The 24,974-nt window shown below is 43.1% G+C and overlaps 5 non-coding genes across 5 annotated transcripts; 4 read left to right on the forward strand and 1 right to left on the reverse strand.

The window, feature by feature from the left end:
- Positions 1–1,263: 1,263 nt before the first annotated feature.
- On the reverse strand, positions 1,264–1,335 carry trnap-ugg (transfer RNA proline (anticodon UGG)). Its single transcript has one exon. It is a non-coding gene; the product is annotated as a tRNA-Pro (tRNA).
- Positions 1,336–1,911: 576 nt separating this feature from the next.
- Positions 1,912–1,983, forward strand: trnap-ugg (transfer RNA proline (anticodon UGG)). Its single transcript has one exon. It is a non-coding gene; the product is annotated as a tRNA-Pro (tRNA).
- A 2,180-nt stretch (positions 1,984–4,163) lies between these two features.
- On the forward strand, positions 4,164–4,235 carry trnap-agg (transfer RNA proline (anticodon AGG)). The gene has a single exon. It is a non-coding gene; the product is annotated as a tRNA-Pro (tRNA).
- A 6,115-nt stretch (positions 4,236–10,350) lies between these two features.
- trnap-agg (transfer RNA proline (anticodon AGG)) lies at positions 10,351–10,422 on the forward strand. Its single transcript has one exon. It is a non-coding gene; the product is annotated as a tRNA-Pro (tRNA).
- Positions 10,423–14,433: 4,011 nt separating this feature from the next.
- Positions 14,434–14,505, forward strand: trnap-cgg (transfer RNA proline (anticodon CGG)). Its single transcript has one exon. It is a non-coding gene; the product is annotated as a tRNA-Pro (tRNA).
- The last annotated feature ends 10,469 nt before the right edge of the window (positions 14,506–24,974 follow it).

The following is a 24,974-nucleotide window of genomic DNA, read 5'->3' on the forward strand; positions in this document are numbered from 1 at the left end:
CTGGGTTAGTGTGTAACATTTTTACCACTAATTTAAAGGTATGCGATGAGGTGGCGACTTGTCAAGGGTGTACCCCGCCTTCCGCCCGGTTGTAGATGAGATAGGCGCCAGCGCCCCCCGCGACCCCGAAAGGGAATAAGCGGTAGGAAATGGATGGATGGATGGATGGTTATTTTCATGCAAAGAAGAATAAAGGGTTACAAGCTCTGTCCTAAAACAATTAGAGATCATAAATTGAGGAACCACTGAACTTCAGTTTTTACTTTGTCTTTGATCCCTTGAGTGTGTGCAGTTTGGAAAATTGATGCAAACCTTAAGATGAAGTCTCACATCACAAATGAAACGACTTTACAACTGTCTGTGTGAATGTGAGTGTGAATGTTGTCTGTCCATTTGTGTTGGCCCTGCGATGAGGTGGCGACTTTTCCAGGGTGTACCCGCCTTCCGCTTGATTGTAGCTGAGATAGGCACCAGCACCCCCGCAACCCCAAAGGGAATAAACGGTAGAAAATGGATGGAAGGATGAGTGTGTGGCGTGAGTAAAATAGAGGTTAAAGTTTTAAAAATAAGTCGAAAATCATACATGAAACGAAATTCAATTGTGGACAAATGAAAAACTCATGCCTGATAAACACAAGGGCTTTTCCGGAAATTGAACCCTTGACCTCTCGCAACCGAAGCAAGAATCATACGAGTAGATCAACAAGCCCCAAAAAACAATGATTCATCAAAAAATCTGATGAATTGTGAGATTTTAACAAGAAACACAATCTAAAACTAGCTTAGTAGCTTAGTAGCTAGCTTAGGGACGGCGTGGCGCAGTGGGAAAGTGGCCGTGCGCAACCCGAGGGTCACTGGTTCAAATCCCACCTGGAACCAACCTCGTCATGTCTGTTGTGTCCTGAGCAAGACACTTCACCCTTGCTCCTGATGGTTAGCGCCTTGCATGGCAGCTCCCTCCATCAGTGTGTGAATGGGTAAATGTGGAAGTAGTGTCAAAAGCGCTTTGAGTACCTTGAAGGTAGAAAAGCGCTATACAAGTACAACCCTTTTATCATTTATTTAGTATATCGCACTTTTACCACTAATTTAAAGGTATGACTATTTTCATGCAAAAAAAGAACTAAGGGTTACAAGCTCTGTCCTAAAACAATTAAAGCTTGTAAAAATAGGTACCGCTGTACTTCATTTTATGGATTTTTATTGATCCCTCGAGTGTGTGCAGTTTTGAAAATTGAGCTAAGGATATAATATCACAGTTATGGGCTTGTCTGGGAATTGAACACAGGACCTCTCACACCCAAAGCGAGAATCATACCACTAGACCAACAAGCCCTTAAACTCCACATAAAAATTCATTCTATTTGGGAAGATCATTGGTAACTGCACTTTTAATAACACACATTTTGATTCACTACAATTTTCATGCATAAATGAACAAGAGCGTTTTCAGGAATTGAACCCCAGATCCGATCATACGACTAAATCATCAATTTATGAGTTGTGGTTTTGCAAGAATGTCAATAAATGTGATATTTTGATAGGGGACACAATCTGAAACTGGGCTTCCATTTTGCACTTTTAACCCCAATTGGATTTACTGCCCTTTTTTTTTTTCATACCAAAATGAACTAAGGCTTGTGAGCTAAATTCTAGAACAAAATGTGTTCGTAGATTTAAGTACAACTGTATTTGATTTTATAAAATGTCGTGGATCCCTTGAAAAGAGTATAAAATCCTCATACGACTAAATTGTTTATTTAGTCGTATGATCAGATCTGGGGTTCAATTCCTGAAAAAGCTCTTGTTCATTTATGCATAAAAATTGTAGTGAATCAAAATGTGTGTTATTAAAAGTGCAGTTACCAATGATCTCCCCAAATAAAATGCATTTTTCTGAACGGTTATAAGGGCTTGTTGGTCTAGTGGTATGATTCTCGCTTTGGGTGTGAGAGGTCCTGGGTTCAACTCCCAGACAAGCCCATACCTGTGATATTAAACTCAAGCTCAATTTTCCAAACTGCACACACTTGAGGGATCAATAAAAATCCATAAAATGAAGTACAGTGGTACCTATTTTTACAAGCTTTAATTGTTTTAGGACAGAGCTTGTAACCCTTAGTTCTTTTTTGCATGAAAATAGCCATACCTTTAAATTAGTGGTAAAAGTGCAATATACTAAGCTAGTTTTAGATTGTGTTCCTTGTTAAAATCTCACAATTCATCAGATTTTTTGATGAATCATTGTTTTTTGGGGCTTGTTGATCTAGTCGTATCATTCTTGCTTCGGGTGCGAGAGGTCCGGGATTGAATTCCCGGAAAAGCCCTTGTGTTTATCAGGCATGAGCTTTTCATTTGTCCACAATTGAATTCATATTCATGTATGATTTTCGACTTATTTTTAAAACTTTAACCTCTATTTTACTCACACCACACACTCATCCATCCATCCATCCATTTTCTACCGCTTATTCCCTTTGGAGTCGCGGGGGGTGCTAGGGCCTAACTCAGCTACAATCGGGCGGAAGGCGGGTACACCCTGGACAAGTCACCACCTCATCGCAGGGCCAACACAGATAGACACACAACATTCACACTCACATTCACACAGACAGTTGTAAAGTCGTTTCATTTGTGATGTGAGACTTCATCTTAACATTTGCATCAATTTTCCAAACTGCGCACACTCAAGGGATCATAGAAAATATAAAAACTGAAGTACAGTGGTTCCTCAATTTATGATTTCTAATTGTTTTAGGACGGACCTTGTAACCCTTAATTCTTTTCTGCATGAAAATAGCCATACCTTTAAATTAGTGGTAAAAATGTTACACACTAATCCAGTTTCAGAATGTGTTCCTTGTTAAAATCTCACAAATCTTTGTTGAAACATTACTTTGTAGGGCTTGTTGGTCTAGTCGTATGATTCTCGCTTAGGGTGCGAGAGGTTCCCGAACCAATTCCTGGACAAACCCTTGTGTACATGAGGCCTGAGTTCTTCATTAGTCCACAACTGAATATCTTTTCATGTATGACTTTCGACTTAATTTTAAACTTTAACTTCTTTTTTTCGCGGCACACACTCAATGGATCAGTAAAAATCTATCAAATCAAATTAAATCCTATGTGATGTTGGATTTATTAGTTTTGTGACTTCATATCAGGTTTCATGGTGTAATGGCTAGTGTGCTATCCTCTGAACTAGTAATCCAAGTTCAATTCTTGGTGGAACCGAATTGTGAAACCTACGAATTCCATTTGACTTACTTTTTGCAAGCCCTGGTTTGTAATTCCTTTAGTCAATCAGGACTTTTTACCTCACACAGACAGTTGTAAAGTCGTTTCATTTGTTACGTGAGACTTCATCTTAACATTTACCTCAATTTTCCATACAGCAGACACTCATTGGATCAATGAAGATCTATAAAATATATATGTATTTTTTTATAACAATACATTTTTTTTTTGCCTGAGCCCATAAATGAACCAAATTTAATTTAAGCATGAAAATGGCTTTAAATTTAAATTTAGGTTAAAAGTTTAATACAATTTTAGATTCCAACCACCCATCCATTTTCTGCGGCTTGTCCCTTTTGGGGTTGCGGGGGGTCGCTGGCTCCTATCTCAGCTGCATTCGGGCGGGAGGCGGGATACACCCTGGACAAGTCGCCACCTCATCGCAGGGCCCAATTTTAGATTGTGTACACTATTTACATCACACCTTTCATGAGATTTGTGGAACAATACTGTTTCAGGGTGTGTGCCATGGATGAGCCATTGTGTATACAATATCTGTTTTCAATCATTATTTTCCCACCTGTACACATGCGCTTGTTGGTCTAATTGTATGATTCTCACTAAGATTGCAAGAGGTTTTGGGTTCAATTTCCAGGATACCCTGAAGAGTAACTTGAAACTCTTAGCTGAATTTTCCGAACTGCACACACTCAAGGGATCAAAGAAAATGTATAAAATGAAGTACAGTGGTACCTCAATTTACAAGCTGTAATTGTTTTAGGACAGCGCTTGGAACCCTTAGTTCTTTTTTGCATGAAAATAGCCATACCTTTAAATTAGTGGTAAATATGCTACACACTAACCCAGTTTCAGAATGTGTTCCTTGTTAAAACGTCATAATTCTCTGGTGAAATATGGTTCTTCAGGGCTTGTTGGTCTAGTCGTATGATTCTCGCTTAGGGTGCGAGAGGTCCCGGGTTCAATTCCCGGACAAGCCCTCATCAGTGATTTTAAACACTTTGCTCAGTTTTCCAAACTGCACACAATCAAGGGATCGACAACATTTTGATAAAATCAAATACAGTTGTACTTAAATCTACGATCACATTTTGTCATAGGAATGAGCTCATAAGCCTTAGTTCATTTTGGTAGGAAAAAAAAATTCAGTAAATCCAATTTGGGTTAAAAGTGTAATTTGGAAGCCCAGTTTCAAATTGTGTCCCCTACCAAAATATCACATTTATTGACATTCTTGCAAAATCACAACTCATAATTTGTTGATCTAGTCCAGGGGTCGGCAACCCGCGGCTCCGGAGCCGCATGTGGCTCAGCTGCATACTTGGCGACACCCCCGATTATCCCGAGAGATTTCCGGAGTTTAATGCTTCTCTCAGCAATCACCCGGGGCCAACATTCTCCGATTTCCACCTAGTCGATAATATTGAGGGCGTACCCTGATGGAAATGCCTTTACAACCCTCTAACACTCGTCGTCGCGCCCGCTTTTACACACTGCTATCTGCGTGCCAGCTGGTCACATGTAGAACACAGCCTCTGGTGTCAAACGAAAGTGACTGCAAGACATACTTGGTCAACAGCTATACAGGTTACACTGAGAGTTGTGATATAAACAACTTTAACACTCTTACTAATATGCGCCACACTGTGAAACCACACCAAACAAGAATGACAAACACATTTCTGGAGAACATCCTCACTGTAACACAACATAAACACAACAGACCAAATACCCAGAATCCCATGCATCCCTAACTCTTCCGGGCTACATTATACACCCCCGCTTGCACCAAACCCCGCCCACCTCAACCGACGCACGGAGAGGGGGGATGTGAATTCTCCCTGCCCACTGGGTGTGAGTTTTCCTTGCCCTTTTGTGGGTTCTTCCGAGGATGTCATAGTCGTAATGGTCTGTACAGTCCTTTGAAACATTTGTGATTTAGGGCTATATAAATAAACATTGATTGATTGATTGATTGATTATATCACAACTCTCAGTGTAACCTGTATGGCTGTTGAACAAGTATGCGTTGCAGTCGTCTGAGTGTGTTCAAGGAAGCCACATGTGACTTGTGGCTGGGCCGTGCTAGATATTTGTACATGTTGTAGAGAGTGGTAAAGGCAGCGCCTTCATGGAACGCCCGTATTAATGTTGAAGGGCGACATTTAGCAGACATTCGCGTGAATAGTTGCTCTGGATTCCGGGAGTGTCCCGGAAGGTCGGCAAGTGTGATGCTGTCAAACGGCATTAATTTAAATCTCGAGGGCCGCACTAACATAACATTTTCATATTAAGGTCAATACACAGCAGGAAGCAAAAATAACAACTCCGTATGCAGTGTTATTTCATTTTAAATTTCAAAAGAGTTTTGTGGCCCCCATTGTTTTCTTTATTTTGTGAAACGGGTCGAAATAGCTCTTTGGGTAATAAAGGTTGCTGAACCATGGTCTAGCCATATGATTCTCGCTTAGGGTGTGAGAGGTCCTGGGTTCAATTCCCTGACAATCCCTTGTGTTCATGAGGCATGAGTTTTTAATTTGTCCACAGTTGAATTTCTTTATGACTTTTGACTTAATTTTAAACCTTAACCTCTACTCACGGCACACTCTCAATGGATCAGTAAAGATCTATAAAATAAAATGAAATTGAACAAATTTATCACTACAAGTTTATTTTTGACTGAGCCCATAAATGAACCAAAGTTAACTTAAACATGAAAATGGCCTTTAATTTAAATTTAGGTTAAAAGTGTAATACAATTTTAGATTGCGTACCCTATTTACATCTCACCTTTCATGAGATTTGTGGAACAATACTGTTTCAGGGTGTGTGCCATGGACGAGCACTAAACCAGTTTCAGAATGTGTTCTTTGTGAAAATCTCAAAATTCTCTGTTGAAACAGGAGTTTTCAGTGCTTGTTGGTCTAGCGGTATGATTCTCGCGTCGGGTGTGAGAGGTCTTGGTTTCAATTCCCGGACAAGCCCTTAACAGTGATTTTAAACTCATAGCTAAATGAGTTCATAAACCTTAATTCATTTTGGTATGGAAAAAAAATGCAGCAAATTCGATTTGGGTTAAAAGTGCAATATGGAAGCCCAGTTTCAGATTGTCTCCTCTCTGAGCTGCCACCTTACCGTGGTAGAGGAGTTTGCGTGTCCCAATGATCCTAGGAGCTATGTTGTCTGGGGGCTTTAAGCCCCCTGGTAGGGTCTCCCAAGGCAAACTGGTCTTAGGTGAGGGACCAGACAAAGAGCAGCTCGAAAACCTCTATGAAAAGTAAAAACAAAGGACCCAGATTTCCCTCGCCCGGACGCGGGTCACCGGGGTCCCCCTCTGGAGCCAGGCCCGGAGGTGGGGCACGATGGCGAGCGCCTGGTGGCCGGGCCTGTACCCATGCCCGAAGAGGCAACGTGGGTCCTCCCTCCAATGGGCTCACCACCCATAGCAGGGGCCATAGAGGTCGGGTGCAATGTGAGCTGGGCGGCAGCCGAAGGCAGGGCACTTGGCGGTCCGATCCTCGGCTACATAAGCTGGCTCTTGGGACGTGGAACGTCACCTCACTGGGGGGAAAGGAGCCTGAGCTAGTGCGCGAAGTAGAGAAATTCCGGCTGGATGTAGTCGGACTCACTTCGACACACAGCAAGGGCTCTGGAACCACTTCTCTTGAAAGGAGATGGACTCCCTTTCACTCTGGTGTGGCCGGCAGTGAGAGGCGACGGGCTGGGGTGGCAATTCTGGTTGTCCCCCGGCTTAAAGCCTGCACGTTGGAGTTCAACCCAGTGGACGAAAGGGTAGCCTCCCTCCGCCTTCGGGTGGGGGGACGGGTCCTGACTGTTGTTTGTGCTTATGCACCAAACAGCAGTTCAGAGTACCCACCCTTTTTGGGAACACTCGAGGGAGTACTGGAAAGTGCTCCCCCGGGTGATTCCCTTGTCCTACTGGGAGACTTCAACGCTCACGTTGGCAACGACAGTGAAACCTGGAGGGGCGTGATTGGGAAGAATGGCCGCCCGGATCTGAACCCGAGTGGTGTTTTGTTATTGGACTTTTGTGCTCGTCACAGTTTGTCGATAACAAACACCATGTTCAAACATAAGGGTGTCCATATGTGCACTTGGCACCAGGACACCCTAGGCCGCAGTTCCATGATCGACTTTGTAGTTGTGTCATCGGATTTGCGGCCTCATGTTCTGGACACTCGGGTAAAGAGAGGGGCTGAGCTTTCTACCGATCACCACCTGGTGGTGAGTTGGCTGCGATGGTGGGGGAGGATGCCGGACAGACCTGGCAGGCCCAAACGCATTGTGAGGGTTTGCTGGGAACGTCTGGCAGAGTCTCCTGTCAGAGAAAGTTTCAATTCCCACCTCCGGAGGAACTTTGAACATGTCACGAGGGAGGTGCTGGACATTGAGTCCGAGTGGACCATGTTCCGCACCTCTATTGTCGAGGCGGCTGATCGGAGCTGTGGCCGCAAGGTAGTTGGTGCTTGTCGTGGCGGTAATCCTAGAACCCGCTGGTGGACACATGCGGTGAGGGATGCCGTCAAGCTGAAGAAGGAGTCCTACCGGGTTCTTGTGGCTCATAGGACTCCAGAGGCAGTGGACAGGTACCGACAGGCCAAGCGGTGTGCAGCTTCGGCGGTCACAGAGGCAAAAACTCGGACATGGGAAGAGTTTGGGGAAGCCATGGAAAATGACTTCCGGATGGCTTCGAAGCGATTCTGGACCACCATCCGCCGCCTCAGGAAGGGGAAGCAGTGCACTGTCAACACCGTGTATGGTGCGGATGGTGTTCTGCTGACCTCAACTGCGGATGTTGTGGATAGGTGGAAGGAATACTTTGAAGACCTCCTCAATCCCACCAACACGTCTTCCTATGAGGAAGCAGTGCCTGGGGAATCTGTGGTGGACTCTCCTATTTCTGGGGCTGAGATTGCTGAGGTAGTTAAAAAGCTCCTCGGTGGCAAGGCCCCAGGGGTGGATGAGATCCGCCCAGAGTTCCTTAAGGCTCTGGATGCTGTGGGGCTGTCTTGGTTGGCAAGACTCTGCAGCATCGCGTGGACATCGGGGGCGGTACCTCTGGATTGGCAGACCGGGGTGGTGGTCCCTCTCTTTAAGAAGGGGGACCGGAGGGTGTGTTCCAACTCTCGTGGGATCACACTCCTCAGCCTTCCCGGTAAGGTTTATTCAGGTGTACTGGAGAGGAGACTACGCCGGATAGTCGAACCTCGGATTCAGGAGGAACAGTGTGGTTTTCGTCCTGGTCGTGGAACTGTGGACCAGCTCTATACTCTCGGCAGGGTTCTTGAGGGTGCATGGGAGTTTGCCCAACCAGTCTACATGTGCTTTGTGGACTTGGAGAAGGCATTCGACCGTGTCCCTCGGGAAGTCCTGTGGGGAGTGATCAGAGAGTATGGGGTATCGGACTGTCTTATAATGGCAGTCCGGTCCCTGTACGATCAGTGTCAGAGCTGGTCCGCATTGCTGGCAGTAAGTCGGACACGTTTCCAGTGAGGGTTGGACTCTGCCAAGGTTGCCCTTTGTCACCGATTCTGTTCATGACTTTCATGGACAGAATTTCTAGGCGCAGTCAAGGCATTGAGGGGTTCCGGTTTGGTGGCCGCGGAATTAGGTCTCTGCTTTTTGCAGACGATGTGGTCCTGTTGGCTTCATCTGGCCGGGATCTTCAGCTCTCACTGGATCGGTTCGCAGCCGAGTGTGAAGCGGCCGGAATGAGAATCAGCCCCTCCAAATCCGAGTCCATGGTTCTCTCCCGGAAAAGGGTGGAGTGCCATCTCCGGGTTGGGGAGGAGACCCTGCCCCAAGTGGAGGAGTTCAAGTACCTAGGAGTCTTGTTCACGAGTGGGGGAAGAGTGGATCGTGAGATCGACAGGCGGATCGGTGCGACGTCTTCAGTAATGCGGACGTTGTACCGATCTGTTTTGGTGAAGAAGGAGCTGAGCCGGAAGGCAAAGCTTTCAATTTACCGGTCGATCTACGTTCCCATCCTCACCTATGGTCATGAGCTTTGGGTCATGACCGAAAGGATAAGATCACGGGTACAAGCGGCCGAAATGAGTTTCCTCCGCCGTGTGGCGGGGCTCTCCCTTAGAGATAGGGTGAGAAGCTCTGTCATCCGGGAGGAACTCAAAGTAAATCCGCTGCTCCTCCACATCGAGAGGAGCCAGATGAGGTGGTTCGGGCATCTGGTCAGGATGCCACCCGAACGCCTCCCGAGGGAGGTGTTTAGGGCACGTCCAACCGGTAGGAGGCCACGGGGAAGACCCGGGACACGTTGGGAAGACTATGTCTCCCGGCAGGCCTGGGAACGCCTCGGGATCCCCCGGGAAGAGCTAGACGAAGTGGCTGGGGAGAGGGAAGTCTGGGCTTCCCTGCTTAGGCTGCTGCCCCCGCGACCCGACCTCGGATAAGCGGAAGAAGATGGATGGATGGATGGAGTTTCAGATTGTGCCCCCTATCAAAATATCACATTTATTGACATTCTTGCAAAATCACAACTCATAAATTGTTGATCTAGTCGTATGATCGGATCTGGGGTTCAGATCCTGAAAATGCTCTTGTTCATTTCCATCCATCCATCCATTTTCTACCGCTTATTCCCTTTTGGGGTCGCGGGGGGCGCTGGCGCCTATCTCAGCTACAATTTATGCATGAAAATTGTAGTGAATCAAAATGTTTGTTAATAAAAGTGCAGTTACAAATGATCTCCCCCAATAAATTTTTTGGTGGAAAACTAAGGTCTTTTTGGTCTAGTAGTATGATTATCGCTTTGGGTGTGCAAAGTCCTGGGTTCAATTCTCAGAAAAGCCCCTGACGGTGATTTTAAACTCTTAGCTCACTTTTCCAAACTGCACACACTCAAGGGATCAAAGAAAATATATAAAATCAAGTACAGTGGTACCTCAATTTACAAGCTGTATTTGTTTTAGGACAGAGCTTGTAACCCTTAGTTCTTTTTTGCATGAAAATAGCCATACCTTTAAATTAGTGGTAAATATGCTACACACTTACCCACTTTCAGAATGTTTTCCTCGTGAAAATCTCACGATTCTTTGTTGAAACTAGAGTTTGCAGGGCTTGTTGGTCTAGTGGTATGATTCTCGCTTAGGGTGCGAGAGGTCCTGGGTTCAATTCCCAGACAAGCCCTTTACAGTGGTTTTAAACTCTAAGCTCAATCGTCCAAACTGCACACACTCAAGGGATCAATGAAAATGTATAAAATGAAGTACAGTGGTACCTCAATTTACGAGCTCTAATTATTTTAGGACAGGGCTTGTAATCCTCGGTTCTTGCATGAAAATAGCCATACCTTTAAATTAGTGGTAAAAGTGCAATATACTAACCCAGTTTCAGAATGATTTTCCTGTTAGAATCTCATAAGATTTTCTGTTATATTATTCGGGGCTAGTTGGTCTAGTCGTACGATCCTCGCTTAGGCTGTGAGAAGACCTGAGTTTAATTCCTGGACAAGCCCTTGTGTTTATCAGGAGTTTTTCATTAGTCCACAGTCAAATTCCCAATCACGCAGGACTTTTGACTCAATAGCTCAATAAAAATCCCTATAATAAAATACACTGTTACCTCGATTTACGAGCTCTAATTATTTTAGGACAGAGATTTTAACCCTTAGTTCTTTTTTTTGCATGAATATAGCCATACCTTTAAATTAGTGGTAAAAGTGTAATATACTAAACCAGTTTCAGAATGTGTTCCCTGACAGATGTTTTGTTGAAACACAAATAAAGTCGTACTTAAGTCTACGACCACAGTTTGTTCTAGGACTGAGCTCAAAAGCAAAAAAAAAAAAAAATCGAAGTAAATTAAATTTGTGGTAAAAGTGCAATATGGAAGCCCAGTTTCAGATTGTGTCATCTATCAAAATATCACATTTATTGAGATTCTTGCAAAATCACAACTCAAAGCTTTTTGGTCGAAACGTATAATTTTTGTTTTGGGTCTGGGGTTCAAATCCTGAAAAAGCTCTTGTTCATTTATGCATGAACATTGTAGTGAATCAAAATGTGTGCTAATAAAAGTGCAGTTACTGATTGTCTCCCCAAATGAAACAGTGACTTTTTTTGAAAATTTGGTCTAGGAGTATGATTCTCACTCTGGGTGTGAGAGGTCCATGTTTCAATTCCAGGACAAGCCATGAACGGTCATTTCAAACTCTGAGCTCACTTTTCCAAACTGCACACACTCAAGGGATCAATAAAAATGTATAAAATGAAGTAGAGTGGTACCTCAATTTACAAGCTCTAATTGTTTTAGGACAGAGCTTGTAACCCTTAGTTTATTTTTGCATGAAAATAGCCATACCTTTAAATTAGTGGTATAAGTGCAATATATTAACCCAGTTTTAGATTGAAGTCCCTGTTAAAATCTCATAATTCATGAGATTTTTTGTTGGAAAATGATTTTGCATGGCTTGTTGGTCTAGTCGTATGATTCTCGCCTAGGGTGCGAGAAGTGAAGTCCTGGGTTCAATTCCCGGATAATCCCCAAACAGTGATTTTAAACTCTTTGCTCAATTTTCCAAACCGCACACACTCAAGGGATCAATGAAAATGTATAAAATCTAAAACAGTGGTTCTTACATCTACGACCTCATTTTGTTTCAGGACTGAGCTCAAAAGCCTTAGGTCTTACAAAAAAATTGCAGTAAATCCGATTTGTGTTAAAAGTGCAATATGGAAGCCCAGATTTAGATGGTGTCCCCAATTAAATAATCACATTTATTGACATTCTTGCAAAATCACAACTCAAAGCTTGTTGGTCTAGTCCAGGGGTTGGCAACCCAAAACAGTGAAAGAGCAATATTGGACCAAAAATACAAAAAACTAATCTGCCTGGAGTCACACAAAATGAAAAGCCGTAAATAAGTCTTATAATGAAGGTAACACGTGTTGTAAGTATCTTTATTAGCTAGAATAGCCTACTATCAAAATGACTTTAAATGTCTTATATAAGTGTTATAATGAAGACAATGCATTACATAAGTGTCTGTATTAGTTTTAATAGGCTCCTATCAAAAAGAGTTTAAAAGTCTTATATAAAGTTAAAGTCATTGGCAATCACTTGAAACGAGTATGACTGTCCTCCTGTTGGTGGGATTGCCTTCAGGAGAACGCCTGTGTGTTCGTGGAATCTTTTAAAGTGGGGAGACTGGTGCACAGACAGCCACCACACTGTCCTTGGCAAATAGAAGGCCAGGGTTTCAATGGCATGGAGACCAAGACAATTGGGGGCCCATCTTTGCTGCAGCCTTCTGCCGCCTTTGTGACCATAGTGGAGATTCTAAGCAACCATCATCCGCCCACTCCGCCTTCGAGGTCTTTTTCGACGAGAGAGACGCGCAGACTTCAACGTCACTTTTTGGCTGTGGGGAGCTTCTTCTTGACATTGTGGTTCACCGGGATGTCAAAAGTGAGCTGCACCTCGTCCATGTTGGTGACGTGGCTCCAATCTGTTCCCACAAGGTTGGGACTCGGGAGCATGGAATTGTCCAAAATATTTTGGTATCCTAGAGTATTCAAAGTTCCTTTCACAAGCCCAACTCCTGAAAAACAACCCCATACCATAATTTCTCCTCCACCAAATTTCACACCGTTCTCCAGGCAACCTCCAAACCCAGACTCGTCCATCAGATTGCCAGATGGAAACGCGTGATTCATAACTCCGGAAAACGCATTTCCACTGCTCTAGAGTCCGGTGGCGACGTGCGTTACACCACTGCATCCAACGCTTTGCATTGGACTTGGATGTATGGCTTAGATGCGGCTGCTCAGCAAAGGAATACCATTCCATAAAGCTCTCTGCGTACTGTACGTAGGCTAATTGTTATGTTTTGACTAGGGAAGATGACGGCAGACTGACACCAGAGGACAGTAAAGTACAATTTATTATATATAAAGTCAATGTATATATATAACAATACCAAAAAACACCACTAAATAAACTAAGGAAATCGAGTCTGTTAAACGTAAGTGCGAATGTGTGTTATTATGTGTGTAGATTAACTGAAGTGTTGACGAGAGCGAAGGAACGAGGCAGTCCATGGCAGATGATCAGGGGCGAGAGAGAGGCGTTGGAGTCCAGGGGCGAGCGAGGAGTCGAGGAACGAGGGAGGCAGTCAGAGGACAGAAGGAGATCCGGGGAAAAGTGAGACGGGAGGGTAAGTACACCATGAAAACTATTAAGATACCGCGCCGATCCTTGGGTCCACTGGTCTTTTATCCAGCTCGCCCTCATCAATACCAGGTGTGCAGATTAGCAATTGAGTGCAGGCTTGTCGCTGCGTGGGCATGCTGAGCTCAGCGTGAGCGTGTCCGGGCGAGCAGTCAGATGACGAATTGTGACACTCAAATGCAGGAGGGATAAGCAGACTGCGCATGCGCCGTAACACTAATTAGAAGGTCACATGAAGTTTGGTGCTTTGTAGCAACTGACTGTGCAGAAAGTTGGCGACCTCTTTGCACTATGTGCTTCAGCATCCGCTGTCGGATTACGTAGCCTACCATTTTGTGGCTGAGTTGCTGTTGTTTCCGAACTCTGTAATTTTCTTATAAAAAAGCCGATAGTTGTCTTTGGAATATTTAGGAGTAAGGAAATTTCACGACTGGATTTGTAGCTTAGGTGGCATCCTGTGACAGTTCCACGCTGGAAATCACTGGAAATCATTTCTTTCAAAAATGTATGTAGAAACTGTCTCCATGCCTAAGTGCTTCATTTTATACACCTGTAGTCGGTCCAAGTGATTAGGACACCTGATTCTGATCATTTGGATGGGTGGCCAAATGCTTTTGGCAATATAGTGTATTAAACAGTGGGTTTTCTAACAACTGGAAAGGTTTGTGTCATGTTTGTCCTCAAACAAAAAACATACTAAAACAAAATAGTGATTTCCCCCTCCCATCCTATTCCCTTTTCAGTCCTTTTTTAAAAAATGCTCCAGGGAGTAAAGAGCACTAAAGAGCAGCATGCGGTTCGAGAGCCGCGGTTTGCTGACCCCCGTTCTAGTCGTATGATTTTTGCCTCGGGTCTGGGGTTCAAATCCTGAAAAAGTGAATCAAAATGTGAGCTAATGAAAGTGGAGTTACAGTGTCTCCGCAAATAAAATATAAACTTTTTGGAAAGTTGGTAAGTCATGTTGTATTGGGCTTGTTGGTCTAGTGGTATGATTCCTGCTTCGGGTGCGGGAGGTCCTGGGTTCAATTCCCAGACAAGCCCCTAACAGTGATTTCAAGCCGCCTAGATCAAACTGCGCACACTCAAGGGATTATCAAACATTTATAAAATAAAATACAGTGTTACCTCAGTTTACGAGCTCTAAATGTTTTAGGACAGAGCTTGTAACCTTTAGTTCTTTTTTGCATGAAAATAGCCATACCTTTAAACTAGTGGTAAAAGTGCAATATACTAACCTAGATTATGTTCCCTTTTAACATCTCACAATTCATGAGATTTTTTTTTGGAATGTGATTTTTCGGGGCTTGTTGGTCTATCCAGACTTCCCTCTCCAGAGCAACATTAGCAACTTCCTCCTGGGGGAACCCGAAGAGTTCCCACGCCAAAGATGAGATGTAATCCCCCCGTTTGGTCCTTGGCAACGAGTACCTCCCTAGGAGACCCTCGTGAGGCATCCGCACAAGATGGCCGAACCACCTAAACCGGCTCCTTTCCAGGCGAAGGAGCAGCGACTCGACTCCGAGTCTCTCTCGGGTGACTGAACTTCTCACCCTATCTCTAAGGGAGATGCCAGCCACCCTTCTGAGGAACGTCATTTCAGCCGCTTGTATCCGCGATCTTATTCTTTCGGTCATGACCCACACTTCATGACCATAGGTGTGTAGATACTGTAGCTCGGTAGACCAAGAGCTTTGCCTTCTGGCTCAGCGTTCGTTTCATCAGCTGTTCCGATTGTCCGGTGGATTTCCAACTCCATCCTTCCCTCGCCTCGTGAACAAGACCCTAAGATACGTTCTCTACCTCGACTGCAGAAACAATCAGTTTCCTTCTGAGAACCATGGCCTCAGATTTGAAGATGCTGATCCTCTTTCCAGCCGCTGAACCAATCCAGTGACAGCTGAAGGTCACGAACCGATGGTGCCATCAGGACCACATCATCTGCAAACAGCAGTGACGCAACATTTACCCCCCGAGACGAGTACCCTCTCCGCCATGGTCACAACTCTGCTTAGAAATCTTGTCCATAAAAATAACTAACAGGATAGGTGACAGAGCGCAGCCCTCCAAATCCACAAAGCACACGTAGACTGGATAGACATACTCCCAGGCCTTCTCCAGGATTTTTGAAAGAATAAAGAGCTGGTCAGTTGTTCCACGACCAGGACGGAATCCACATTGCTTCTCTTAAATCCGAGGTTCGACTTTCGGACGGACCATCCTTTCCAGTAGCTTGGCGTAAACTTTCCTATAGAGGCTGAGTCGTGTGATACTACTGTAAATCAAATCAAATCAAATCAACTTTATTTATAAAGCACATTTAAAATTTATCACAGGGGGAGCCGAAGTGCTGTACAAGGGGCAGGTTAAAAGATAATACGAGGACCGAGCAAACAACACAACACAAACATAAAACATAAATAAAACATAAAAACCGGTTCACAGCAGGTGTATAATGGGGTGCCATTGCAGGATGGATATCACTTAGTGTTAAAAGCCAAGGAATAAAAGTATGTTTTTAAGAGAGATTTAAAAACAGGAAGAGAGGAGGCTTGTCTAACACTCAGAGGTAGGTCGTTCCAGAGCTTGGGATCAGCAACAGCAAAAGCTCTGTCACCTCTAAGCTTCAGCCTTGTGTCAGGGACTGTCAGTAGCAGCTGATCGGCTGATCTTAGCACACACCCCTCTGGTCCCCATTTTTGAATAGGGGACCCACCTTCCGAGTCTGCCACTCCCTCCGTGCTGTCCCAGACATCCAGGCAATGTTGAAAAGGTGTGTCAACCAAGAAAGCCCCTCAACACCCAGAGCCTTCAGCATTTCTGGACAAATTTTGTCAACCTCCAGAGCTTTGCCACCGTGGAGTTATCTAACTACTCAGTGACTTCACTCCGAGAGATCGACGTCAATCCCCCATCTTTAAAGCCCAGTTTCAGATTGTGTCCCCTATCAAAATATCACATTTGTTGAGATTCTTGCAAAATCACAGCTCAGAGCTTGTTAATCTAGTTGTACGATTTTGGCTATAATTGTTTTAGGACAGAGCTTGTAACCCTTAGTTTATTTTTGCATGAAAATAGCCATAACTTTAAATTAGTGGCAACATTGTAATTTACTAACCCAGTTTCAGAATGATTTTCCTGTTAAAATCTCACAATTCGTAAGATTTTTAGTTGAATAATGTCTTTACGTGGCTTGTTGGTCTAGTCGTATGGTTCTCGCTTCGGGTGCGAGAGTTCCCGGGTTTAATTCCCGGACAAGCCCTTGTATTTGTCAGGCATCAGTTTTTCAATTGTCCACAGTCGAAATTATTTCCATGTATGATTTTTGACTTAATTTTAAACTAAAACCTCTATTTTTCTCAGGACACACATTCAATGGATCAATAAAAATCTATTATATCAAATTAAACCCTGTGTTTTGTTGGAACTCTTCGTTTTGCAATAACATTTGCAGGTTCAATGGTGAAATGGTTCACATGCTGGACTCTAACCACAGTGATCCATTCTCTAATCTTGGTGGGTCCTCCTTGTGAAAGCTAGGTCCTCCATTTCATTCACATTTTGCAAGCTCTGGGGTTTGTAATCACAACCTACTTTTAATATTGGACTGTTCAGTCCAGCCTCCCCCTTAGTTACTGGGGTAACTCAGGGGTTCAATTCCCAGACAAGCCCTTAACAGTGATTTTAAACATGCCCCGGATCTTCCTATTAGTGGAGTGTGCCCTTAACACCTTCTGAGGGAAGCGTTCGGGTGGCATCCTGACCAGATGCCCGAACCACCTTATCTGGCTCCTCTCAATGTGGAGGAGCAGCAGCTTTGCTTGGAGCTCTTCCCGGATGACAGAGCTTCTCATCTTATCTCTAAGTTAGAGCCCCGTCACCTGGCGGTGGAAACTCATTTCGACCACTCGTACCCGTGATCTTGTGCTTTTGGTCATAATTATTTCAGGGCTTGTTGGTCGAGTTGTATGATTCTCGTTTAGGTTGTGAGACGTCCAGCGTTCAATTCCTGGACAAGCCATTGTGTTTATCAAGCAGGGTGTTTTCCATTTGACCAGAGATTTCTTTTTATCTATGACTTTCAACTTAATTTTAAACTTTAAACTTTATTTTTTACACATGTTCATGCAGGTTCCATGGTGTAATGGTTAGCACACTGGACTCTGAATCCAATGATCCAAATTAAAATCTTAGTGGAACCTCCTTGTGAGACTTTTGACATATTTGACTTCCTTTTTGCAAGCCCAGGTGTTAGTAATTCCTTTATTCAATGATGACCTCTTACCTCACACAGACAGTTGTAAAGTCGTTTCATTTGTGACGTGAGACTTCATCTTAACGTTTACCTCAATCTTCTAAACAGCAGACTCTCAAGGGATCAATGAAGATCTATCATCCATCCATCCATTTTCTACCGCTTATTCCCTTTCGGGGTCGCGGGGGGCGCTGGGGCCTATTTCAGCTACAATCGGGCGGAAGGCGGGGTACACCCTGGACAAGTCGCCACCTCATCGCAGGGCCAACACAGATAGACAGACAACATTCACACTCACATTCACACACTAGGGCCGAGCCTGGATTTGAACCCAGGACTGCAGGACCTCCGTATTGTGAGGCAGACGCACTAACCCCTCTACCACAAAAAATCAAATACACCGGTCAATAAATTTACCAAGTTGTTTTGGCCTGAGAAAATAAATGAACCAGGTTTCATTTATGCATGTTTAGGTTAAAAGTAAAATTAAATTTTCGATTGTGTACCCTATTTACATCTCACCTTTCATGAGATTTGTGGAACAATACTGTTTCAGGGTGTGTGTCATGGACATAACTTGTGTTTATAATTCCTGTTTTAAGTCATTAATTTCCCCCGTACCTACAGTCGTAAGTCTTGTCATTTTTTTAAACTTTTGACCTGATTTTAAACTCTTAGGTCAATTTTCCAAACTGCACTTACTCATAGGAAAAAATTAAAAATGATTGCATTAGACTATAATAAGCTTTATTGACATCAGGATTTATAGTTGCCACTCCTAGTCTGTGCTTTTAGGAAAAGTAAATAGTATGAACTAGTCAGTAAGTACAAAAAAACTATGGATAAATGTACACAGATAAGCCAAATAGCAGTAAAACACACATTTGTTAAAGACAAAACACAAATTGTTGGAATTTGTTAGAAAATTCAGTCATTTTGACTCCGCTAATATTTGGCATCAAGCCAAGCAGCTGTGTGCGTGTCTGCAAATCTACATGTTATGTATGAACATGTTATATATCTACATATTACGTATGTACATGTTATGTACATACATGTTATACATCTACATGTTACGTACATACATGTTACATGTCTACATGTTATGTACATGCATGTTATGTATCTACATGTTATGTATGTACATGTTATACATCTACATGTTACGTACGTACATGTTACGTGTCTACATGTTATGTACATACATGTTATGTATCTACATGTGCACAAGAAGGAGCTAGTTTACTTATGAGAGTAGCGTACAGTTTGCGAGAATGTCATCGTGATGGCTGAGTGGCGTCAGTGAGTGAGTGGGCGAGTAAAAAGAGAGAGAGCTAGCGTGTGCACTGTGCAGGACAGTGATGAACAGGTCCAGTTGTGTCCTGCAAAACTATTAATCAAGCAACCAGATTGTCACAAATCGGCGGCCTTGTCATTCTGACCCGAAAGTGGAGCTTAGCAGACCAATTGCCGGGTGAAGTGAAGGGTAAAAACATCAACCCGATAAGGAACGTCTGCTCTGTGCTCCTCGACTACGGTCTGCACCGGAGCTGAACAGTAGGACAGATGTAACAACATTATTACCTGTCGCTCTTTATAACTCCTTGTGGAGATCACAATGCTTATTATGTAAATGTTTACCTAAGTGGTATGCAACGGTGGTAATACTAATCGCCACATTTGGCGAGGTGTGTTTTGAAGTGGAATTTGCAGCCTCCTTGTTTAAAGTGTCACCTTTATTGTTAGTTTTGAACCCAAATACCTCCATATTGTACTTCACCACATTGTCATTTTTAGCCATGCCTCCTCTCTAAGATGTTATTGCTTGTATGCACTTTGTGTGTGCGTTCTGACACACTGAACATCATGCGCCTCGGCTCTGTAGTCACCGCCGTACGGTGGCATTCAGATGAAAGAACGGTACCAATAGATATTTTTATATATACAAACCCCGTTTCCATATGAGTTGGGAAATTGTGTTGGATGTGAATATAAACGGAATACAATGATTTACAAATCCCTTTCAACCCATATTCAATTGAATGCACTACAAAGACAAGACATTTGATGTTCAAACTCAATAAACTTTTATTTTTTTTTGCAAATAATAATTAACTTAGAATTTCATGGCTGCAACACGTGCCAAAGTAGTTGGGAAAGGGCGTGCGTGTTCACCACTTTGTTACATCGCCTTTTCTTTTAACAACACTCAATAAACATTTGGGAACTGAGTAAACTAATTGTTGAAGCTTTGAAAGTGGAATTCTTTATTGTGCTTGCTTGATGTACAGCTTAAGTTGTTCAACAGTCTGCGGTCTTGTCGTATTTTACGCTTCATAATGCGCCACTCATTTTCCATGGGAGACAGGTCTGGACTGGAGGCTGGCCAGGAAAGTACCCGGACTCTTTTACTACCAAGCCACGCTGTTGTAACACGTGGCTTGGCATTGTTTTGCTGAAATAAGCAGGGGCGTTCATGATAACGTTGTTTGGATGACAACATATGTTGCTCCAAAACCTGTATGGACCATTCAGCACTAATGGTGCCGTCACATATGTGTAAATTATCCATGCCTTGGGCACTAATACACCCCCATACCATCACAAATGCTGGCTTTTGAACTTTGCGCCTATAACAATCGGGATTGTTATTTTCCTCTTTGTTCCGGAGGACACCATATCCACAGTTTCCAAATATAATTTGAAATGTGGACTCGTCAGACCACAGAACACTTTTGCACTTTGCATCAGTCCATCTTAGATGATTTCGGGCCCAGCGAAGCCTGCGGCGTTCCTGTGTGTTGTTGATAAATGGGTTTTGCTTTGCATAGCAGAGTTTTAACTTGCACTTACAGATGTAGCGACCAACTGTAGTTACTGACAGTGGTTTATAAAGTGTTCCTGAGCCCATGTGGTGATATCCTTTACACATGTAAATGTCAGTGTTTGATGCAGTACTGCCTGAGGGTCACAAGTCCGTAATATCATTCCTTACGTGCAGTGATTTCTCCAGATTCTCTGAACCGTTTGATGATTTTACGGACCGTAGATGGTAAAATCCCTAAATTCCTTGCAATAGCTCGTTGAGAAATGTTGTTCTGAAACTGTTAGACAATTTGCTTACAAATTGGTGACCCTCGCCCCATCCTTGTTTGTGAATTATTTCGCATTTCATGGAAGCCGCTTTTATACCCAATTATGGCACCCACCTGTTCCCAATTAGCCTGCACACCTTTGGGATTTTCCAAATGAGTGTTTGATGAGCATTCCTCAACTTTATCATTATTTATTGCCACCTTTCCCAAGTTCTTTTTCACGTGTTGCTGGCATCAAATACTAAAGTAAATGATTATTTGCAAAAATTTTAAACAATTTATTTGTAAATTATGGTGTAAAATAAGTATTTGGTCAACCATTCAAAGCTCTCACTGATGGAAGGAGGTTTTGGCTCAAAATCTCACGATACATGGCCCCATTAATTCTTTCCTTAACACGGATCAATCGTCCTGTCCCCTTAGCAGAAAAACAGCCCCAAAGCATGATGTTTCCACCCCCATACTTCACAGTAGGTATGGTGTTCTTGGGATGCAACTCAGTATTCTTCTTCCTCCAAACACGACTAGTTGAGTTTATATCAAAATGGACACATTGATGATACAGCAGAGGATTGGGAGAATGTCATGTGGTCAGATGAAACAAAAATAGAACTTTTTGGTACAAACTCAACTTGTCGTGTTTGAAGGAAGAATACTGAGTTGCATCCCAAAAGCACCATACCTACTGTAGTCATCATGCTTTGGGGCTGTTTTTCTGCTAAGGGGACCGGACAACTGATCCGTGTTAAGGAAAGAATGAATGGGGCCATGTATCGTGAGATTTTGAGCCAAAACCTCCTTCCATCAGTGAGAGCTTTGAATGGTTGACCAAATACTTATTTTCCACCATCATTTACAAATAAATTATTTAAAATTCCTACAATGTGAATTTTTGTGTACGGTCAATGCATATGTCAGAGCAAAGATGAGTGAGGGACTCTAACTCGTGTCCTCACTGGTTAAAAATGTTTTCAAAATAAACCCAGATCGTCGTTTGGATAAAAGCCTAAAACAAATAAATGAAGTGCAATTCAAACATTTTCCTGTATGATTTTCTGACTATAAAATGGCATTTGTGCTCATAAATTGGGATATTTTTTTAGGTTAATATATACAATAGAAGTGAGTATTATGTGCTTGATTATAATAAATACACATTGTAAAATGTGATTATTCTGATTTAAAAAAAATATAATAATTAGACAGCACTATACACTATATATATATATATATATATATATATATATATATATATATATATATATATATATATATATATATATATATATATATAAGTATGTATATATATAGTGTATATAAGCATACATATTCATTGATTTTATTTACAAATAATAATACCATCGTCCCTTGTGTATCGCTGACATCAATCACAGGTTATTACTCGCGTGCACAATATAAATAAACTTAAAAAAATAAAACAATATTTGAGCACAAATGCAATGTTACAGTCGGAATTTCATACACAATAAAAAGGTTACAGAAATAATTTAATTTCGGTGAAGCGGGAAATAGGAATCATTCATTATAGATCAAATATGTTCATAGCTCAAGCATAAAAAGCTGTTCTATGATCTTCTAAATACATTTTTGAACATTTGAGACCCTTCAAGACATAAATGAACACGCTTTAGTCACATTTACACTGTAAGGCTGAGCCTTACAGTGCGTTCTGACTAGTTTGGTTTCCTTTTAGTGGCCAATCCTACTGCAGTGTTGATATTTGTAGTTGTCGTTTAGCCATTTTTATGCTTAAAAATATTTAATTTAGGCCAAAGTAAAACACATGACCAACTTCAGACACAGTAACCCGTCGGCTGACAGCGACGCCTCTCGAGCGGGGGAGTTAAACAGCTTCTTCGCCCGATTCGAGAGAAAAACACCTGCAGCCGTCACAACACCCCCACCTAAAACCCATAGCAGCTGCACCCTTATACTGGAAGAGCATGAGGTGAGACGTACGCTGAGGGCAGTGAACCCAAAGAAGGCTACAGCCCCAGATGGGGTCCCGGGACAGGTACTGAGGGACTGTGTAGACCAGCTGGCTGGAGTATTTACAAAGATCTTCACCCAGTCCCTTTCTCAAGCCGTCATCATATCATGCCTGAAGACCTCCACAATAATCCCAGTGCCAAAGAAGAACTGTGTCAGCTGCCTGAATGACTACCGTCCAGTTGCACTGACACCTATAGCTATGAAGTGCTTCGTGAAGCTGGTACGGACCCATATTACCTCAGTCCTCCCTCCTGAGCTTGACCCACACCAGTTTGCCTACAGAGCCAACAGGTCCACAGAGGACGCCATCGCCACAGCCCTACACTCCTCCCTGGGTCACCTGGAAACGGGGGTGAGCTACATGCGGCTGCTTTTTGTGAATTATAGTTCGGCATTTAACACCATTGTACCTGAGAGACTGGTGTCCAAACTGTCAGACCTGGGTCTATCGAACTCCATCTGCATGTGGATTAAGGACTTCTTATTCAACTGCCCCAAGAGGGTGCAGTTGGGTCGCCACATATCATTGAGCCTGTACCTCAGCACCGGCTCTCCACAAGGCTGCGTGCTGAGCCCCCTTCTCTACTCCATCTACACAAATGACTGCACACCTGCCCACTCCAGCAACTCCACCATCAAATTTGCGGATGACACCACCGTAGTGGGGCTCATCTCGGAGGGAGATGAGGCTGCATATCGGGACGAGGTGGAGAAGCTGTCGGATTGGTGCAGTCAACAACCTGGCCCTGAACACCTCCAAGACCAATGAGCTGATCATAGACTTCAGGAGGAATAAAACGGACATCCTGCCCCTGATCATCAGCGGTGACTGCGTGGAGAGGGTCTCCAACTTCCGCTTCCTGGGAGTCCACCTGGCCGACGACCTATCCTGGAGCACCAACACCATGGATACCATCAAGAAGGCACACCAGAGACTGCACTTCCTGAGAATACTCAGGAACAACCACCTCTCTCAGGAACTGCTGGTGTCCTTCTACCGGTGCTCCATTAAGACCATCCTGACCTACTGCATCTGCGTGTGGTTCGGCAACTGCACGGCCGCAGAGAGAACGGCGCTCCAAAGGGTCATAAAGACCGCCATGAAGACCATTGGATGCCCCCTCCCCTCCCTGGCTGACCTGTACAGCTCCCGCTGTCTCAGGAAAGCACAGAGCATCCTGAAAGACCCATTCCACCCCGGGCACGGCCACCTAGAACTGCTACCCTCGGGCAGATGCTATAGGGTGCTAAAAGCTGGCACAAATAGACTAAAGAACAGCTTTTACCCAAAAGCCATAGTGCATTAAACAGGCACTGAGTGAGCACAATATGTCCATTATGTCCTCATGTGTCATGTCTTTTCATTTATTTATTTTTTCGGACTATAATGTGCAATAATATTACATGTATGTGTGTGTATATATATTCATATGTATGTATATATGTATCTGTGTGGATATATATATATATATATATATATATATATATATATTTATATATATATATATATATATATATATATATACATACATATATATATATACATCTCTTATTTCTATCTTTTTTTACTATTTATATTACCATATTGTATATGCACCTTAGGGGATCTGCTCCAATTTTGTTGTTCTTTGAACCTGTTCACTGCAATAATGACAATAAAACTCTATTCTATTATATTCTATTCTATTCTATTCTATGTGTGTAACACCAAGGTACATGCCTATATCAAAGTACATGGGAGGCGGCCAGAGCTTCATGCCATCATTTTCTTATACCCAACCGTCAGAAATAAAGAGAGGGTCAGGCAAAAAGTTACCAGTATCTTTTACTTTTTGGTAGTCCTCAGCTTTTCCTCCTTCACCTCTTGGACTCCTATTTCCCACGCAGCAAGATCTTTTTTATTTCGGGATGCATTGAATCCACAACGATGCAAATGGGCTTTCAAGGAGTCAACACTCCATCGCAAAAAACATTAAAAGTAGACATTATCTTCCAAATCAACACCACTCGATAATAAGGAAACCATTTTCTCAGTGTGTTTATACCTGACGACCTTTGACCCGTCCAATGAGAGTCTGGCGAGAACAAGACCACTGATTCCTCGAACAGGTCCATTGTGAGATTTCAACAGGGAACACTTTCTTAAACTG

This window comes from Nerophis ophidion, linkage group LG21 (assembly GCF_033978795.1).
Source record: "Nerophis ophidion isolate RoL-2023_Sa linkage group LG21, RoL_Noph_v1.0, whole genome shotgun sequence".
Lineage (NCBI taxonomy): Eukaryota > Metazoa > Chordata > Actinopteri > Syngnathiformes > Syngnathidae > Nerophis > Nerophis ophidion.